The sequence below is a fragment of the Oncorhynchus keta genome, chromosome 21, assembly GCF_023373465.1.
Source record: "Oncorhynchus keta strain PuntledgeMale-10-30-2019 chromosome 21, Oket_V2, whole genome shotgun sequence".
Lineage (NCBI taxonomy): Eukaryota > Metazoa > Chordata > Actinopteri > Salmoniformes > Salmonidae > Oncorhynchus > Oncorhynchus keta.
In genome coordinates, this window is record NC_068441.1 from 41,029,176 (window position 1) to 41,045,181 (window position 16,006).

General features: G+C 43.0%; 1 pseudogene; it reads left to right on the forward strand.

Annotated features, from left to right (window-relative positions):
* The first annotated feature begins 12,018 nt into the window (after positions 1-12,018).
* Positions 12,019-15,283, forward strand: LOC127910373 (uncharacterized protein K02A2.6-like; annotated as a pseudogene).
* The last annotated feature ends 723 nt before the right edge of the window (positions 15,284-16,006 follow it).

Genomic DNA, 16,006 nt, shown 5'->3' on the forward strand with positions numbered 1-16,006 from the left:
CTGAGCAGAGATTCGCATTGGACTCTGACATTACACTGCAAGAGCTGTCCACAGCATTTATGCAGCTCTCAACAGGCCAAGCCCCTGGCATTGATGGATTGCCATCTGAGTTTTATAAGCACTTTTGGGGGTCTATTGGGGAGGATTTTTATGAAGTGGTGTGTGAATCTTCTCATGAGGGTTCTCTTCCTGTATCCTGTCAACGTGCGGTGCTTTCACTGTTGCCAAAAAAGGGGGATTTGGCTCTCGTAAAAAAATTGGAGACCTGTTGCTTTGCTGTGCGCTGAATACAAAATTGTTTCTAAATGTCTCTCAAACAGGTTTAAAGAGTATCTGGGATTGTTGGTCCACAAGGACCAGTCCTACTGTGTACCTGATTGCTCTATTGTTGAGAACTTGTTTATGATAAGAGATGTTTTAGACATTTGTAAACTGTCTGATGTAAATGTGGGTTTACTTTCTTTTGATCAGGAGAAGGCTTTTGACCACCAGTACTTTTTTAAAACAATGAAAGCCTTTGGGTTTGGGGATGTTTTGTGTCTTGTAGGAATTTACTGTATGCTGGGGCCTCGTGTATGGGGCCCCATCCCTGTCCAAAGGGGCATCAGGCAGGGATGCCCAATTGTCTGCGTATGCAGATGACATGACAGTTTTTATTACAGGGGGTGAAGATGTTAAGGTTCTCTCAAATGCTTTAAATGTGTATGAGGGGGCCTCCTCAGCTAGAGTCAATTGGGGAAAGAGTGAAGTGCTGTGGGCAGGTCAGCTTCAGATGGGGTCCACTCCACAGTTACCAGGGGGGCGTCAGTGGGGCAGAGATGGGATGAAGACTTTATTTTTTCTAGGCTCCGATGTCTTTCAGAAAAAGAACTGGGAGGGTGTATTGGAGAAAGTGTGTGCCAGACTGTCAAGATGGAAATGGGTGCTGCCCCAGCTGTCTTATAGGGGAAGGGTCCTGGTAGCTAATAATCTTGCTGCCTCTACCCTGTGGCACAGACTAATGATTTTACAGCCACCAAAGGGTCTGATACAAGAGCATCAGAGGACCCCTGTCAATTTCTTCTGGTCTGGACAACACTGGATTGAAGCTGTAGCCCTGTACCTGCCACTGCACGAGGGTGGGCAAGGATTGGTGGACATTTCCTCTAGAATCATGGCTTTCTGGCTTCAAGCAGCCCAGAGATTGTTGTACAGAGACAGTTCTAGCTGGGTCGAAATTGATGAGGAGAGCGGGCTGTTTGGGCTTAGACAAGCACCTTTTTCTCTTAAGGCTGGAGGGGGGTGATTTGCCTGGCCTGACTCCATTTTATGAGTCTGTTATGCAGGCTTGGAGAGTCCTTGTCAAGTCCCGTAAAGCCTGCACGCCACCAGGGATGTTGCTTTTTGAAGAGCCTCTTTTTCACAACACTGCCATCCAGTCCCGTGTTCTGGGTTCAGCTAGCCTACGTTCATACCTGTTAGGCGTGGGGTGTACCAAACTGGGTCATCTGATGAGGAGCTGGGAGAAAGAGCGGGGATCCGATCATCTCGCCTACTGAGGAAGGTCGTCGCTGAGGTCTGCGACTCCTTGCCAGTGCTTCATCTGCAGTATGTGACTGACACTTCCAATTCTGATCTGTGGAAGGAGGGTCTGGATTATGTGTTCCCTGCACTGATTGTTAGTGCTGCGATGGGGGCATTCGAGGAGGACGTAGGGATGCTGCTTTCCTTCGATACCCCGGAGCTGGGGGAGTTCAAGGAGGTGGGAAAGAAGGACATGTACAGAATATGTGTTAAGTTGTCCCATGCCTCTTCCCTGGAAGGGGTAAAATCGACGATGTTGGCGGGTGTGCTGGCAGCGAGACTAAGGGTTGAGTTTGCCTATCATAAACTTGTCAACAATATTGATATGTTTATGAGTATATGGGGTATTCAGAGGCTGTTGTGTTTAGTTACTGTGGAGGAAGAATTGGAGTTGTGTTTTTAATTGATGTGTAACTGTGGATTTGTATGAGTATTTATTGTGTGGTGGGCTCCCAGACCCAATAAAGATGATTTAAAACTCAAACTCTCTCCATCTCTCTCTTTCTCTCTCTCTCTCTATCTCTCTCTCTCTCTCTCTCTCTCTCTCTCTCTCTCTGAACTGCACCTGTCTGACACACAACATATGTCGCTTTAGCTGTGTCTACTGCTTCAAAACCAAAAGGCTTACACAGAGTTTGGAGACCTTTCTCAACATTTAGCATTTGGACTTTTAAAGCTTCAAGAAGGGAAAAACTTCTTAACCAGGTAACTAACTATTTTCACTTTGTGTATTCTCTTATTTTGTACAGACAAGCTAGGTCTACACGACTTTGAAATGTAGGTGACTATTCATTTTTCTTTTGGGGGGGTTAGTTATTAAGCTTGTATCAAAACTTTATCACCAAATGTGTGTTTTCTTGTCTAAGATGTTTAGCTACAGAACCCTTTAATGTTTTGCACTGCTTGGTTCTGAATGGGTGCGTGAACAAAGTGAGAGAAAGTTGAAAAGTTGGATTAGTTAGTGATAATATGAACCGAATGTACCAGTCCTTGTCCTGGATTGTCTTTTATATTATGAGGCTCCACACACACACACACACACACACACACACACACACACACACACACACACACACACACACACACACACACACACACACACACACACACACACACACACACACACACACACACACACACACACACAAAATAAAATACTCAGCCTCAGGCACTGTCTGTCTTCATGAATCACAGCCTTTTGTATTTTCTCTGGTCCAGAATATATTGTTAAAGGGATGCTTCAGGATTTTGGTAGTGAGACCCTTTATCTACTTCCCCAGAGTCTCTGTGTCCAGTATGAAGGAAGCTAGAGGTAGTTTCGCGAGCCAATGCTACCGATAGACTTCCAGTCATTGTGCTAACGCTAGTTAGCAACTTCCTTCAAACAGCACCCAAACACATAACAATTGTATCCACAAATTCATCGGACTCCATGTAAGTAGATAAAGAGCTTATTGCCAAAATCCTGAAGTATTCCTTTAATATTTTATAATGGCTGTCACCTTTTGTCTGCTCAAGTACAAGGAATTGGTCAAGTGGAGGTGGGGCTCAAGAGATAAATATTGATAGTACTTTGCTTTTCTCTTGTTTTCTACCATTTTTTTATTTTAAAAAGAATTCTGTGTGGTCTTTATTTCACCTTTAACATAGACAGTAAGGTGATGAGTCAAATTAGGAATGTGGTGCAATAAATGTGACCAGGGTAGTTATAGTGGTGGAGTGATCACCCAAAATGGGGTAATTTCGAGGTGTGGTAGGGATCAGAGAAGTGGTATGTCGAAGTTAAAAGGAATATGAACTGTACATTGTGCAATGTGGACATGGGAACAATAATAATGACTGTACCTACGATGGATTTGAAAATAGCTCATTTATCTGGGAGTGATTCATCCAGACTTGGGACCATTGTTCTATTATGCAGAATTCATGAGTCTCACTCACTGGATGTATTGGCTTTCTAGGCTTATTTCAAAGTAATGAAAGCAAAAGCCCAACGGCGAGGTACTAATAAGATATTACATTACAGAATATTTCATATAATTTTGTTCATAATCGCTAAACTCCCCGTCATTCATAAGGTGAATTATAATAAAAGGATCAATTCAATCCCCTTCCTTTGCTGTATAATATATCCACATTTATCATTTTTGTTGTTAGTAGGGGGTCTTTCTCAAAGGTTTGGGAGTCTTTCAATGCAAGGTCCAGAAAACCAGAAGAGCACAACATATTATTCTTTCCGCCAAGGGTATATGTATAGCCAAGCAGTTAAATCTAAATCAGTGCTGTGCACTGTATGCTACAATAAGCTACAGTAGTTTTCAGTTCACTATGCCGGTGCCATGAGCAGGGAAGGAAGTTGGACCAGTGAGCAAACATTATCTAGAGTAAACATCTTTGTGGGACTCAGACATGACCTCAGTTGTTTAGTTTTATATCTCTACATCATAACAGTGTTTGAGATTTGAACCATCTCATAAAAACACAAACAGCCCATAGATGGATGTTGTTAGTCAGAGGATGGGCTGGGCAGTTTAAATGTACTTAAATAAATACACCATCACGACATCAGAGAGAGTGACTCAGCCTGAGCCAAACTTAATTACTGTTATTCCCCAAATGAGATTAGAGACATAACCGCCTCACCGGATAGACCTTGACTAAATCGCTAATTATCATAAGCGACCAATTGCACTACATTTAGCGAAAGTTGAAAATGTGCGTGCCTGGATTGAATTCTCAATGAGGGGATATGATTAGTACATTATATGTCGACTGATTCATTTTACGGTTGGGAGGGCAACTGACTTGAGTAACTTGATGCCACGGATTTCCTGTTATTGTGATGGTAGTTTTCAAGGTCCTGTTTTGAGTGAGAGCTCTACACACACCTTTGTCTATAGCATTGATTCTTGTTGTTTTTAGTACTTTTTTTCACCAACTGAGTGAAAAATTAAACAGATGTTAGTGTTTTTTTACAGCTATTAGTCCATAGGATTTTGACCCACCAAGCAGTATGTAATAAAGTACGCCAATGTTTTTGACCTAGCAACAGGCAAATATATATATATATATATATATATATATGTATTTATATATATTAATTCCCAAAAGGCTATCCAACTTCCTGTCTTTATGTCTATCATCCTTAACTCTGACAGTGGCATCAGTGGCTTTCCTATTTTGGACCAAATGCTCCATGCCAGTCATGGCACGACACCTGTTTCTTAGTGTCATGGCCACGAGTGTAAAGCACATTTGTCAATGTCATCCTTATGTGGCTGGACTTCTGGGATCTGTCGAGTCCCCCGGAAACTAAAGGTCACCAAAGGCCTGTTGGCTTTATGTACTGGGGTCAACTCACCGGACTGTCTGCCGCTCAGCTGTTTGATGCATATCAAGACGTGAGAATCTCCCAGCAAAACTTTGGAAAGAGTAGTTACAACACAATACTTTGGCCTCTTACCACTCTCTACAGAGGAAACAAAACAGCCCTCCATTAAGTAAAAAATACATTATTTAGAAGAGGTCAAAATCAATGAGGTTTCGGCCATTTCGACACCTAGTCAATTTGAGAGAATGCCAAGAGTGTGCAAAGCTGTCATCAATGCAAAGGGGGGCTTTTAAGAATCTAAAATCTGAAATATATTTTGATTTGTTTAACACTTCTTTGTTTACTACATGATTACATATGTTATTTAATGGTTTTGATGTTTTAACTATTATTCTACAATGTAGAAAATAGTAAAATAAAGAAGATCTTGAGTTGGTGTCCAAACTTTTGACTGGTACTGTATATATATTTTACTTTAGTTTATTTAGTAAATATTTTCTTAACTCTATTTCTTGAACTTCTTGAACAACTTGAATTGTTGGTTAAGGGCTTGTAAGTAAGCATTTCACAGGAAGGTCTAAACCTGTTGTATTCGATGTGTGACAAATAAGATTTTATTTTATTTGTCATAAGGCCTACATAACACTGTCATAACGCTGTCATAACACTGTCATAGATATACAAGCCATGATTTATTATTTTGGTAACTGACTTGGCCAAAACATCCCTTCAAAATGTCAAAACATATATGTCTTTTTCAGATACATGAAGTAGGCTACAATCAGCCATCTTTCTCTCCTAATATGGACACCATACTCTCCATTTGTCCCAAACTCATTTCCTTCTTAGTGGCTTTGGAGGGTTTGAGGGTTCCCTGGATGGAAAGCCTTTAAGCTTGGCACAAACACAGGCAGACAGGTGTGTCAGCAGAACCTCCTAGGACACACACACTCTGGCACACACAGGCCCTCATGCAGTTGAACCTACCAGCTCTCACAGTCTGATGTCAAACTTAGACGTTTAGCCATGTTTCTCAAATGTCAGATTTCGAAGTTGTTCCAAACATCCATTTTTTTTGTTTTTGAGGTAATTTTTAAGGTTAGGGTTAAATTTAGGCATTAACTCAGAATTCTTAAGGTTAGGCATTAACTATGAATGGTTAAGGTAAGGGTTAAGAATTTTTTGTTATAGGCTTAAAACAAAAATATCAAAAACAACTTTCTAGAGCTGGATTTGTACATGCAACCTTTGGAAACAAAGGCAGATGTGCTCACTGTGGCCCCTAGTGGCTGGATTCCACATCATCACACAACCTCCTCAGACATGGATGGATGTCAAATAAATAATAATATAATATATGCCATTTAGCAGACGCTTTTATCCAAAGCGACTTACAGTCATGTGTGCATACATTCTACGTATGGGTGGTCCCGGGGATCGAACCCACTACCCTGGCGTTACAAGCGCCATGCTCTACCAACTGAGCTAAATACTGACTTGTATCACGGGTGACCTGCCTGGTTTAACAGACAACAGTAGATAGTGTTGTCGTTTTGTAGACTAAAGGTAAACACACACACACACAGAGACACACGCACGCACACATGCTGTTAAACCGGAGACAACAGTTGAAAGTGTCTTTGTTTTGTAGACTAATGGTAAACACACATGAACGCACGCACACACAAACACACACACACAGACAAATGCAGGCCTGGATATGGTCTTTAGAAGCCCACTGCTGCAGTAGATAATGGCTTCAAGTAATGGCAGCTATGTCATTCTATTCCTTTCAGAAATACATTGTTGTCGCTTACTGTCCAGTAAATGGTAGTTAAGAGTAAATGTGTCAAACACAGTAGGTCAAGCCAACAAAATACGTGACATTTTGGGGTATTTCATTGATCAACCTGTGTAATTTCTTGCAGTTATTTTCATGTAACTAAAAGATAAGCTCATCCCGCTCTAGACTGCTTTTCTCTGCAGATGTCTTGAGCTTGTTAAGAACACAATAGACCCTGGAGTGTGTTTTTGTGTGACAAGTGTGTAAACAGTCCTGCAGGCTCTTTGCTACCAGGATCCCTTTGTGGTCTCCACAGCTGCAGACGGGTCGGCCGCACGCACGAACGCACGTACGTACGCTGAACAGCCCTATGGGACACTTTGTAAAAGGCTTACAATAGTAGGCCTTAACTCTGTAAACACAAAAAATAAGCCTTGTAGGCTGCAGCACAACTATGATGGGGATTATTAATGGACATTTATAGGTAATTACCTGTATACTAATGGCTAATTACTCCTAACTCAAAATTATCCAAAATTATGAATTGATGAAAAATATTGCTTTGAAATTACACTTCTTGTAGTCATTATTACCGTGTTTTCTTTATCATGCCGGAGAATTTGTAACTGTTTTAAATGTTCATTAATTGCACACATAATCACTGTTATTAATTGAAGCATATTGCTGGATTGGTCTTTATAAAGAGACAAACATAGTAATAAGAAAAGGCCATTTAGCAGGCCTATTTTTTTCTATCCATCCATTTGAGTAAACGTGACCCCAGCAGAAACCCTTATGTTGCTGGTGCCATGCTCTTACCAAGTGAGCCACACAGAATCTGGTAAATCTACGAAGGAACACAGATATAATGCACTGGGTGTCAAAACCTACCTCTTGTCTTTGGCACTCATACTTCATATTGGTGCTCCGTTGTACTAGGGAGGAAGGAGTCTTGGGAGGAATCAACATGGTGCTGTGAGTACGTAGAACCTCCCTGTGAAGAACAGACAATGTCTTGGGGAAAAACTCTCTTTCCACCTTAGCATTGCAAAATAGAGATCACAGAAAGTTTAATACAAGTCTGTTTTCCAAGGTATATGCATCTGCAGTTTCAAGTCGGCCATACAACTTGTCAGTAAACCATTGTTTCAAAGTTGTTTTTCGTAGCTTCCCAGTTGCTTTTACAGTCAGAGGGGAAGATAATGTAAGAGGTTGGCGACCTGAATAAAGGTTACTTCTTCTTTACAATACTTTTGTGACCCGATTGAGGAAACCAGGCGTATGTCGCAAGTCACGACTTCATAGGAAGTCGTGGAAGTTTGAACTAAAAACACATTGATTTATCAAAATGCGCTCTTTTTGGCAGAAATGCCTTCTCGAACATGTGAACTTTCATGTGCCTTAATATTAAACTTATATGCTATCTGGAAATATGAATAACATTGTTAATTAAATTACAAGCCTAGTTGGTTTCGCCACAGAAAAAGTAAGCAAACTTCCCGCTAGCCATGATTGGCTGAGATAATGAGTGGGCTGGACATGCCGGGAGATGAGTTTGGATTGGTCTACCATATATTGGAGCTGGTCAGTATGTCTAGGTAATTCGTGTCAAATGCGGCATTTTTAAAAAATGTATTGTGTCGTAAAACTGCATAAACCTAATGTCAAGTTAAAGTTAAAGTGTACTGTTAGCTAGCTAACGTTATGTGTATGCTCTCGACTTTCTGGAGGACTGAGTTTTGAAATCAGTGGAATTCGAGTAGGATAGCTAAGGAGAAAACACCAATCTGGAGTACATTGTCAAACTAAGGGCAACCATGCATGGCATCAGACAGGAGACTCATCCAACCATATCATGGTGGTATGGCCATATGGTAGTATGGCAGTAAGGCAGTATGTTAGCATGGTAGTGTGGCAGTATGGTAGTATGGCAGTATACCAGTATGGCAGTATGCTAGTATGACATTAAGGCAGTATGTTAGCATGGTTGTGTGGCAGTATGCTAGTATGGCAGTATGAAAGTAAGGCAGTATGTTAGTATGGCATTATGGTAGTATGGTGGTATGGCAGTATGGTATTTTTTTATTTTACCTTTATTTAACCAGGCAAGTCAGTTAAGAACAAATTCTTATTTTCAATGACGGCCTAGGAACAGTGGGTTAACTGCCTGTTCAGGGGCAGAACGACAGATTTGTTCCTTGTCAGCTCGGGGGTTTGAACTCACAACCTTCAGGTTACTAGTCCAACACTCTAACCACTAGGCTACCTAGTTAGCATGGTAGTATGGCAGTAAGGCAGGATGATATGGCAGTAAGGGAGTATGGTAGGATGTTAGTATGGAAATATGGTAGTATGGCGGTATGGCAATATGGCAGTATTGTAGTATGGCAGTAAGTTAGGATGATAGTATGGCAGTAAGGTAGGATGATAGTATGGCAGTATGGCAGTATGGCAGTATGGCGGTATGGCAATATGGCAGTATTGTAGTATGGCAGTAAGTTAGGATGATAGTATGGCAGTAAGGCAGTATGGCAGTATGGCAGTATGGCAGTATGGCAGTATGGCAGTATGGCGGTATGGCAATATGGCAGTATTGTAGTATGGCAGTATTGTAGTATGGCAGTATGGCAGTATGTTAGTATGGAAATATGGTAGTATGGAGGTATGGCAATATGGCAGTATTGTAGTATGGCAGTAAGTTAGGATGATAGTATGGCAGTAAGGTAGGATGATAGTATGGCAGTATGTTAGTATGGCAGTATGGTAGTATGGCAGTATGGCAGTATGGCAGTATGTTAGTGTGGGAATATGGTAGTATGTTAGTATGGCAGTATGGTAGTATGGCAATATGTCTAGTATGTTAGTATGGGAATATGGTAGTATGGCAGTATGGTAGTATTGTAGTATGGCAGTAAGTTAGGATGATAGTATGGCAGTAAGGTAGGATGATAGTATGGCAGTAAGGTAGGATGATAGTATGGCAGTATGTTAGTATGGCATTATGGTAGTATGGCGGTATGGTAATATGGCAGTATTGTAGTATGGCAGTATTGTAGTATGGCAGTAAGGTAGGATGATAGTATGGCAGTAAGGTAGGATGATAATATGGTAGTATGTTAGTATGGGAATATGGTAGTATGGCAGTATGTTTGTATGGCATTATGGTATAATGGCAGTATGGTAGTATGGCAGTATGACAGTATGTTAGTATGGGAATATGGTAGTATGTTAGTATGGGAATATGGTAGTATGTTAGTATGGCAGTATGGTAGTATGGCAATATGTCTAGTATGTTAGTATGGGAATATGGTAGTATGGCAGTATGGTAGTATGTTTGTATGTTTGTTTTCCCCCTTCTGATGACCAGGTGGCGAATCGCGGTGGCCCGTTCCTGTAGGTTCATGCTCTACAACATCCGCAGAGTACGACCCTGCCTCACACAGGAAGTGGCGCAGGTCCTAATCCAGGCACTTGTCATCTCCCGTCTGGATTACTGCAACTCGCTGTTGGCTGGGCTCCATGCCTGTGCCATTAAACCCCTACAACTCATCCAGAACGCCGCAGCCCGTCTGGTGTTCAACCTTTCCAAGTTCTCGCACGTCACCCCGCTCCTCCGCTCTCTCCACTGGCTTCCAGTTGAAGCTCGCATCCGCTACAAGACCATGGTGCTTGCCTACGGAGCTGTGAGGGGAACGGCACCTCAGTACCTCCAGGCTCTGATCAGGCCCTACACCCAAACAAGGGCACTGCGTTCATCCACCTCTGGCCTGCTCGCCTCCCTACCACTGAGGAAGTACAGTTCCCGCTCAGCCCAGTCAAAACTGTTCGCTGCTCTGGCCCCCAATGGTGGAACAAACTCCCTCACGACGCCAGGACAGCGGAGTCAATCACCACCTTCCGGAGACACCTGAAACCCCACCTCTTTAAGGAATAGCTAGGATAGGATAAAGTAATCCTTCTCACCCCCCCCCCCCTTAAAAGATTTAGATGCACTATTGTAAAGTGGCTGTTCCACTGGATGTCATAAGGTGAATGCACCAATTTGTAAGTCGCTCTGGATAAGAGCGTCTGCTAAATGACTTAAATGTAATGTAATGTAATGTGTTATGTTCTGTTAATTACTGATGTCCCCTTTAAGGATGAAGCGCCCTTGGTCATGCGCAGCATTGTTCTATGTTATTCTGGTACTAACCTGTTTGAGTAAATGTGAAGCTCCAGTTCAATTACTTGTATTCAGAGTCTTTCTTATTACATAAATAAGTACTAAGTGTTAAGACACTACAATGGCGACGAGGATGATTACCTGCAGTGTGCATAACGAATACAGATGGAGTTCGTAGGAAGAGAGGAAGATTTTGACCCTTTAGCACAACAGCTAGCAAGCAGTGAGGACGAGGGGAGAGCTGACGAGAACGAGGCGGCAGATCAAAGACCCGTGGAGCCGGAGGTAAAGAGAATTCCTAGCATCGGGAAAATAGATGTGTTTGATGACACGCAAGAAAATTGGGCAACTTACATTGAACGACTGGAACAGTACTTCATTGCAAACGACATTGCTGATAACAAGAGAGTGCCAGCGTTGTTGCGTTTAATTGGCCCAAAAACATACAGTTTGCTAAGAGATCTGACTGCCCCTCTGAAGCCCTCAAATAAAACATTCACAGAGATTGTGGAGATATTGTAAAATCACCTATCACCTAAACCACTCCTCATCGCGGAACGTTTTCGTTTCCACAAGAGAGATCAGAATGAGGGGGAGGGTGTTAGTACATATGTAGCAGTGTTGAAGAAACTGTCTGAACATTGCCAGTTGGGAGAGAACCTAAATGACACATTAAGGGATAGATTTGTTTGTGGACTGAAACATGAACACATTCAAAAACGTTTGCTCACAGAATCAGAGCTCACGTTTGCAAAGGCTGTTGAAATTGCTGTGGCTATGGAAATCGCGACTAAAGATACTTTTGAGTTGCAAAGTAAAAGAAGTACCGACCTGTCACAAATTTCCCTGCACAAGTTTTCACGCAGTCAACAACGCCCCCGTGTGGCCGAAAAATGCAACAGGTGTGACAGAGATGGTCACAGAACAGAGGACTGCCGTTTCAAAGACGAAATTTGTCACAAATGCAGTAGAAGGGGGCACATTCAAAGAGCATGCAAAGCCAAATTCAGTCACAACAGGAAAACTGAGAAAAATAAAGGGTCTGTGAATGCACTAGCAGAGAACAGTGGCAGTGATTCAGATGAACGATTAATTGGTACAATGGAGTTAAAAACAGTGACTTCTCCCAGCAGTAGCATAATATGGGTGACACCAGATATCGAAGGCAAACCTCTCAAAATGGAGCTGGACACAGGATCTGCAGTGTCTATAATTTCCACTACTGTCTACAATGAGCACTTTAAGGCTATCAAGCTGAAGAACACAAATGTGTTGCTGAAGACATACTCAGGAGAGAGATTGAGCCCAATGGGGGCGTTGCAGGTCAGAGTGCATTATGGGGGGCAAACACAGCAGTTACAGCTGTATGTGGTGCCTGGAACTGGGCCCCCATTATTTGGCAGGGAATGGCTTTCAAAAATAAAGCTGAATTGGTGTGACTTGAAAATGCTCCACACGTTCCAGTCCAAAGAGAAAGGCACAGACCAAACACTGGAACACTTGCGGAATAAATACAACACAGTTTTCAGTGATCAGATGGGAACAGTAAAAGGCTTCACAGCAAAACTTGTACTAAGAGATGATGCAACCCCCAAATTCTGCAAAGCCAGATCTGTTCCATACTCCCTGAGACCAAAGGTGGAAGCGGAAATCGATCGCCTGCAGGATACAGGGATCCTGACGAAAGTGGACAGAAGCGAATGGGCCACACCCATAGTTCCTATTGTGAAGAAAGACAGGTCTGTTAGAATGTGTGGGGACTTCAAGGTAACTGTGAATTCAATGTTGCATGTGGACCAATACCCCCTACCACGTCTGGATGACATCTTTGCTGCACTAGCTGGTGGGAAACACTTCAGTAAAATCGATCTGAAACAGGCTTACCTGCAGCTACCAGTTGAAGAGTTCCAAACAGTACCTGACAATAAACACACACAAAGGTCTATACAGGTATAACCGCCTGGTGTTTGGCATTGCATCAGCCCCAGCCATTTGGCAACGAACTATTGACCAGATTTTGCAAGGAATCCCAGGAACCCAGTGTATCCTGGATGACATGATCATAACAGGACATGATCACCGACAAAGAGCACCTGGCTAACCTGGAAGAGGTCCTGAAAAGACTGAAAGAGTATGGTCTACAGGCAAACTTAAAGAAGTGTGAGTTCTTCAAAGACAAGATTGTCTTCTGTGGACATGAGATTGACTGTAATGGATTGCACAAAACACAGGACAAAATCGAGGCAGTGGTACAGGCACCACGACCACAAAATATCACAGAAGTGAGATCTTTCACGGGACTGATCAATTACTACAGAAGATTCCTCCCAAACCTTTCAGCAGTACTGCAGCCTCTAAATCAGCTCCTGGAAAAGAATAGGACATGGCGGTGGACAGAGCAATGTGAAAATGCATTTCTGGAGGCAAAACGGCTCATAACATCTGAACAGGTCCTGATGCATTACAACCCTGAAATGCCAGTGAAGTTAGCTTGTGATGCGTCCCCTTATGGATTAGGGGCAGTCCTTTCACACACACTGAAAGATGGGTCAGAGAGGCCAGTTGCATTTGCGTCACGAACATTGAATGATGCAGAGAAAAACTACTCACAAATCGACAAAGAAGCACTGGCACTAGTGTGGGGCGTCAAGAAATTCCACGCATACCTATATGGCAAGCGTTTCACACTGGTTACAGATCACCAGCCGTTGCTTTCCGTTTTCAGTCCAAAGAAAGGCATTCCGGCAATGACAGCAGCCAGGTTACAGCGATACGCCCTGTTCCTTGCCAGTCATATGTATGACATTGAGTTTAAGCCGTCATCCCTCCACACAAATGCAGATGGATTATCCAGACTGCCGTGTACAAGAGAAAGGCAAAGGAGGGTGGATGCAGTGGACATGTTCCATACCGCTCAGCTCGAGGCACTACCGGTCACAAGCACAGTTATCAAACATGAGACAAGGAAAGATGTGACCTTGTCAAAAGTGTACACCTCCACCATGTCAGGATGGCCAGCTACTGGCAGAAAGGAGCTGACTCCGTATTTCCAGCGGAGAAACGAAATTACAACGTACCAAGGATGTTTGATGTGGGGAATGAGAGTCATGATACCCCAGAAATGCCAACATCGAGTCTTGCAGCAACTACATGAAGGTCATGTTAGAATTGTCAAAATGAAGCTGCTCGCAAGGAGCCACTTCTGGTGGCCAGGTCTGGACCAACAGATAGAAAATATGGCAAAGAACTGTAGTGGATGTTTGGAAACCCTTCACATGCCTGCTCCTGTCCCAGTCCACCCATGGGAATGGCCCGCAGAGCCATGGCAGAGAATTCATGTGGACTACGCTGGTCCCTTTGAAAAGCACATGTTTCTGGTTATAGTGGATGCCCATTCCAAATGGCCAGAGGTGTTTTGCACTGACTCCTCCACCTCAGCTCAGATGATAGAGTGTCTCAGAACAACGTTTGCACGCTTCGGGTTGCCACTGCAGCTGGTAAGTGACAACGCGCAAGCTTTTGTAAGTGACGAGTTTACAAGATTCATGTCAGTAAATGGAATCAAACACTCAACTTCAGCTCCGTACCACCCTGCCACCAATGGGCTGGCACAACGCTTTGTGCAAACCCTAAAGCAAGGACTCCGTGCAGCAAAACGAGACGAAGGGACTTTGCAAACAAAACTGGCCAAGTTCCTGGCCTCCTACCGAAACACCCCACATGCCACAACAAATGAAAGCCCAGCCGCACTGATGTTCGGGAGGCCTCTCCGCACACAGCTGGACATCATGAAGCCAAACAGGCGTAATGAAGTGCTGAACAAACAAGCCAAGATGCTCTCCGGTGGCCGGGAGCGCCATCTCCAAACAGGACAGGAAGTGATGGTGCGAGACTACAGAAGAGGAGGGAAATGGACAAGAGGGATCGTACACACACAAACGGGACCCAGAACTTACCAGGTTCAAGTGAGCCCAGACATAATGTGGCGGCGTCACATTAACCAAATGCATTCCACGGAAAACAGCACAACAATCGAGAGAGAACAGGCACAGAGAGCTCCCGAGAGTGACACACAAGGAACTGTAGAGGACGGTGGGGCAGTAGAGAGACCCCAGGCTGAAAGAAGGGAACGTGTTGATGAAGGTGCTGCTATAGCAGACGCTATAATGGAACAAGCACACACTGAGGATGTTCAGGAGCCTCCAGACAATCTGAGGCGCTACCCAGAACGAAGGCACCGTCCACCAGACAGACTAGACTTATAAACAAACAAACAAAAACTAACTGTTCAAGTTCAAATTAAAAGATGCAAAATAACTACAACAAGTTCTGGGAAATGTTTCAGTTGTGGTTTGGTAAAAGTAACTCTGATTGTATAAGAGAAGGAATGTTATGTTCTGTTAATTACTGATGTCCCCTTTAAGGATGAAGCGCCCTTGGTCATGCGCAGCATTGTTCTATGTTATTCTGGTACTAACCTGTTTGAGTAAATGTGAAGCTCCAGTTCAATTACTTGTATTCAGAGTCTTTCTTATTACATAAATAAGTACTAAGTGTTAAGACACTACATAATGTATGCCATTATGGTATAATGGCAGTGTGGTAGTATGGTAGTATTGTAGAATGGCAGTATGATATACTGGTAGTATGGCAGTATGTTTGTATAGCATTATGGTATAATGACAGTGTGGTAGTATTGTAGTATGGCAGTATGGTATCCTGGTAGTATGGCAGTATGTTTGTATGGCATTATGGTATAATGGCAGTGTGGTAGTATAGTAGTATTGTAGTATGGCAGTATGGTATCCTGGTAGTATGGCAGTATGGCAGTATGGTATCCTGGTAGTATGGTAGTATGGCAGTATGGTATCCTGGTAGTATGGCAGTATGTTTGTATGGCAGTATAGTAGTATTGTAGTATGGCAGTATGGTATCCTGGTAGTATGGCAGTATGGTATCCTGGTAGTATGGCAGTACGGTATCCTGGTAGTATGGTAGTATGGCAGTATGGTAGTATGAGTGTGTCGTGTGTACAGCACTGCAGTATGTGTTGTGCCATGTGTGTGTGTGTGTGTGTGTGTGTGTGTGTGTGTGTGTGTGTGTGTGTGTGTGTGTGTGTGTGTGTGTGTGTGTGTGTGTGTGTGTGTGTGTGTGTGTGTGAGTGTTT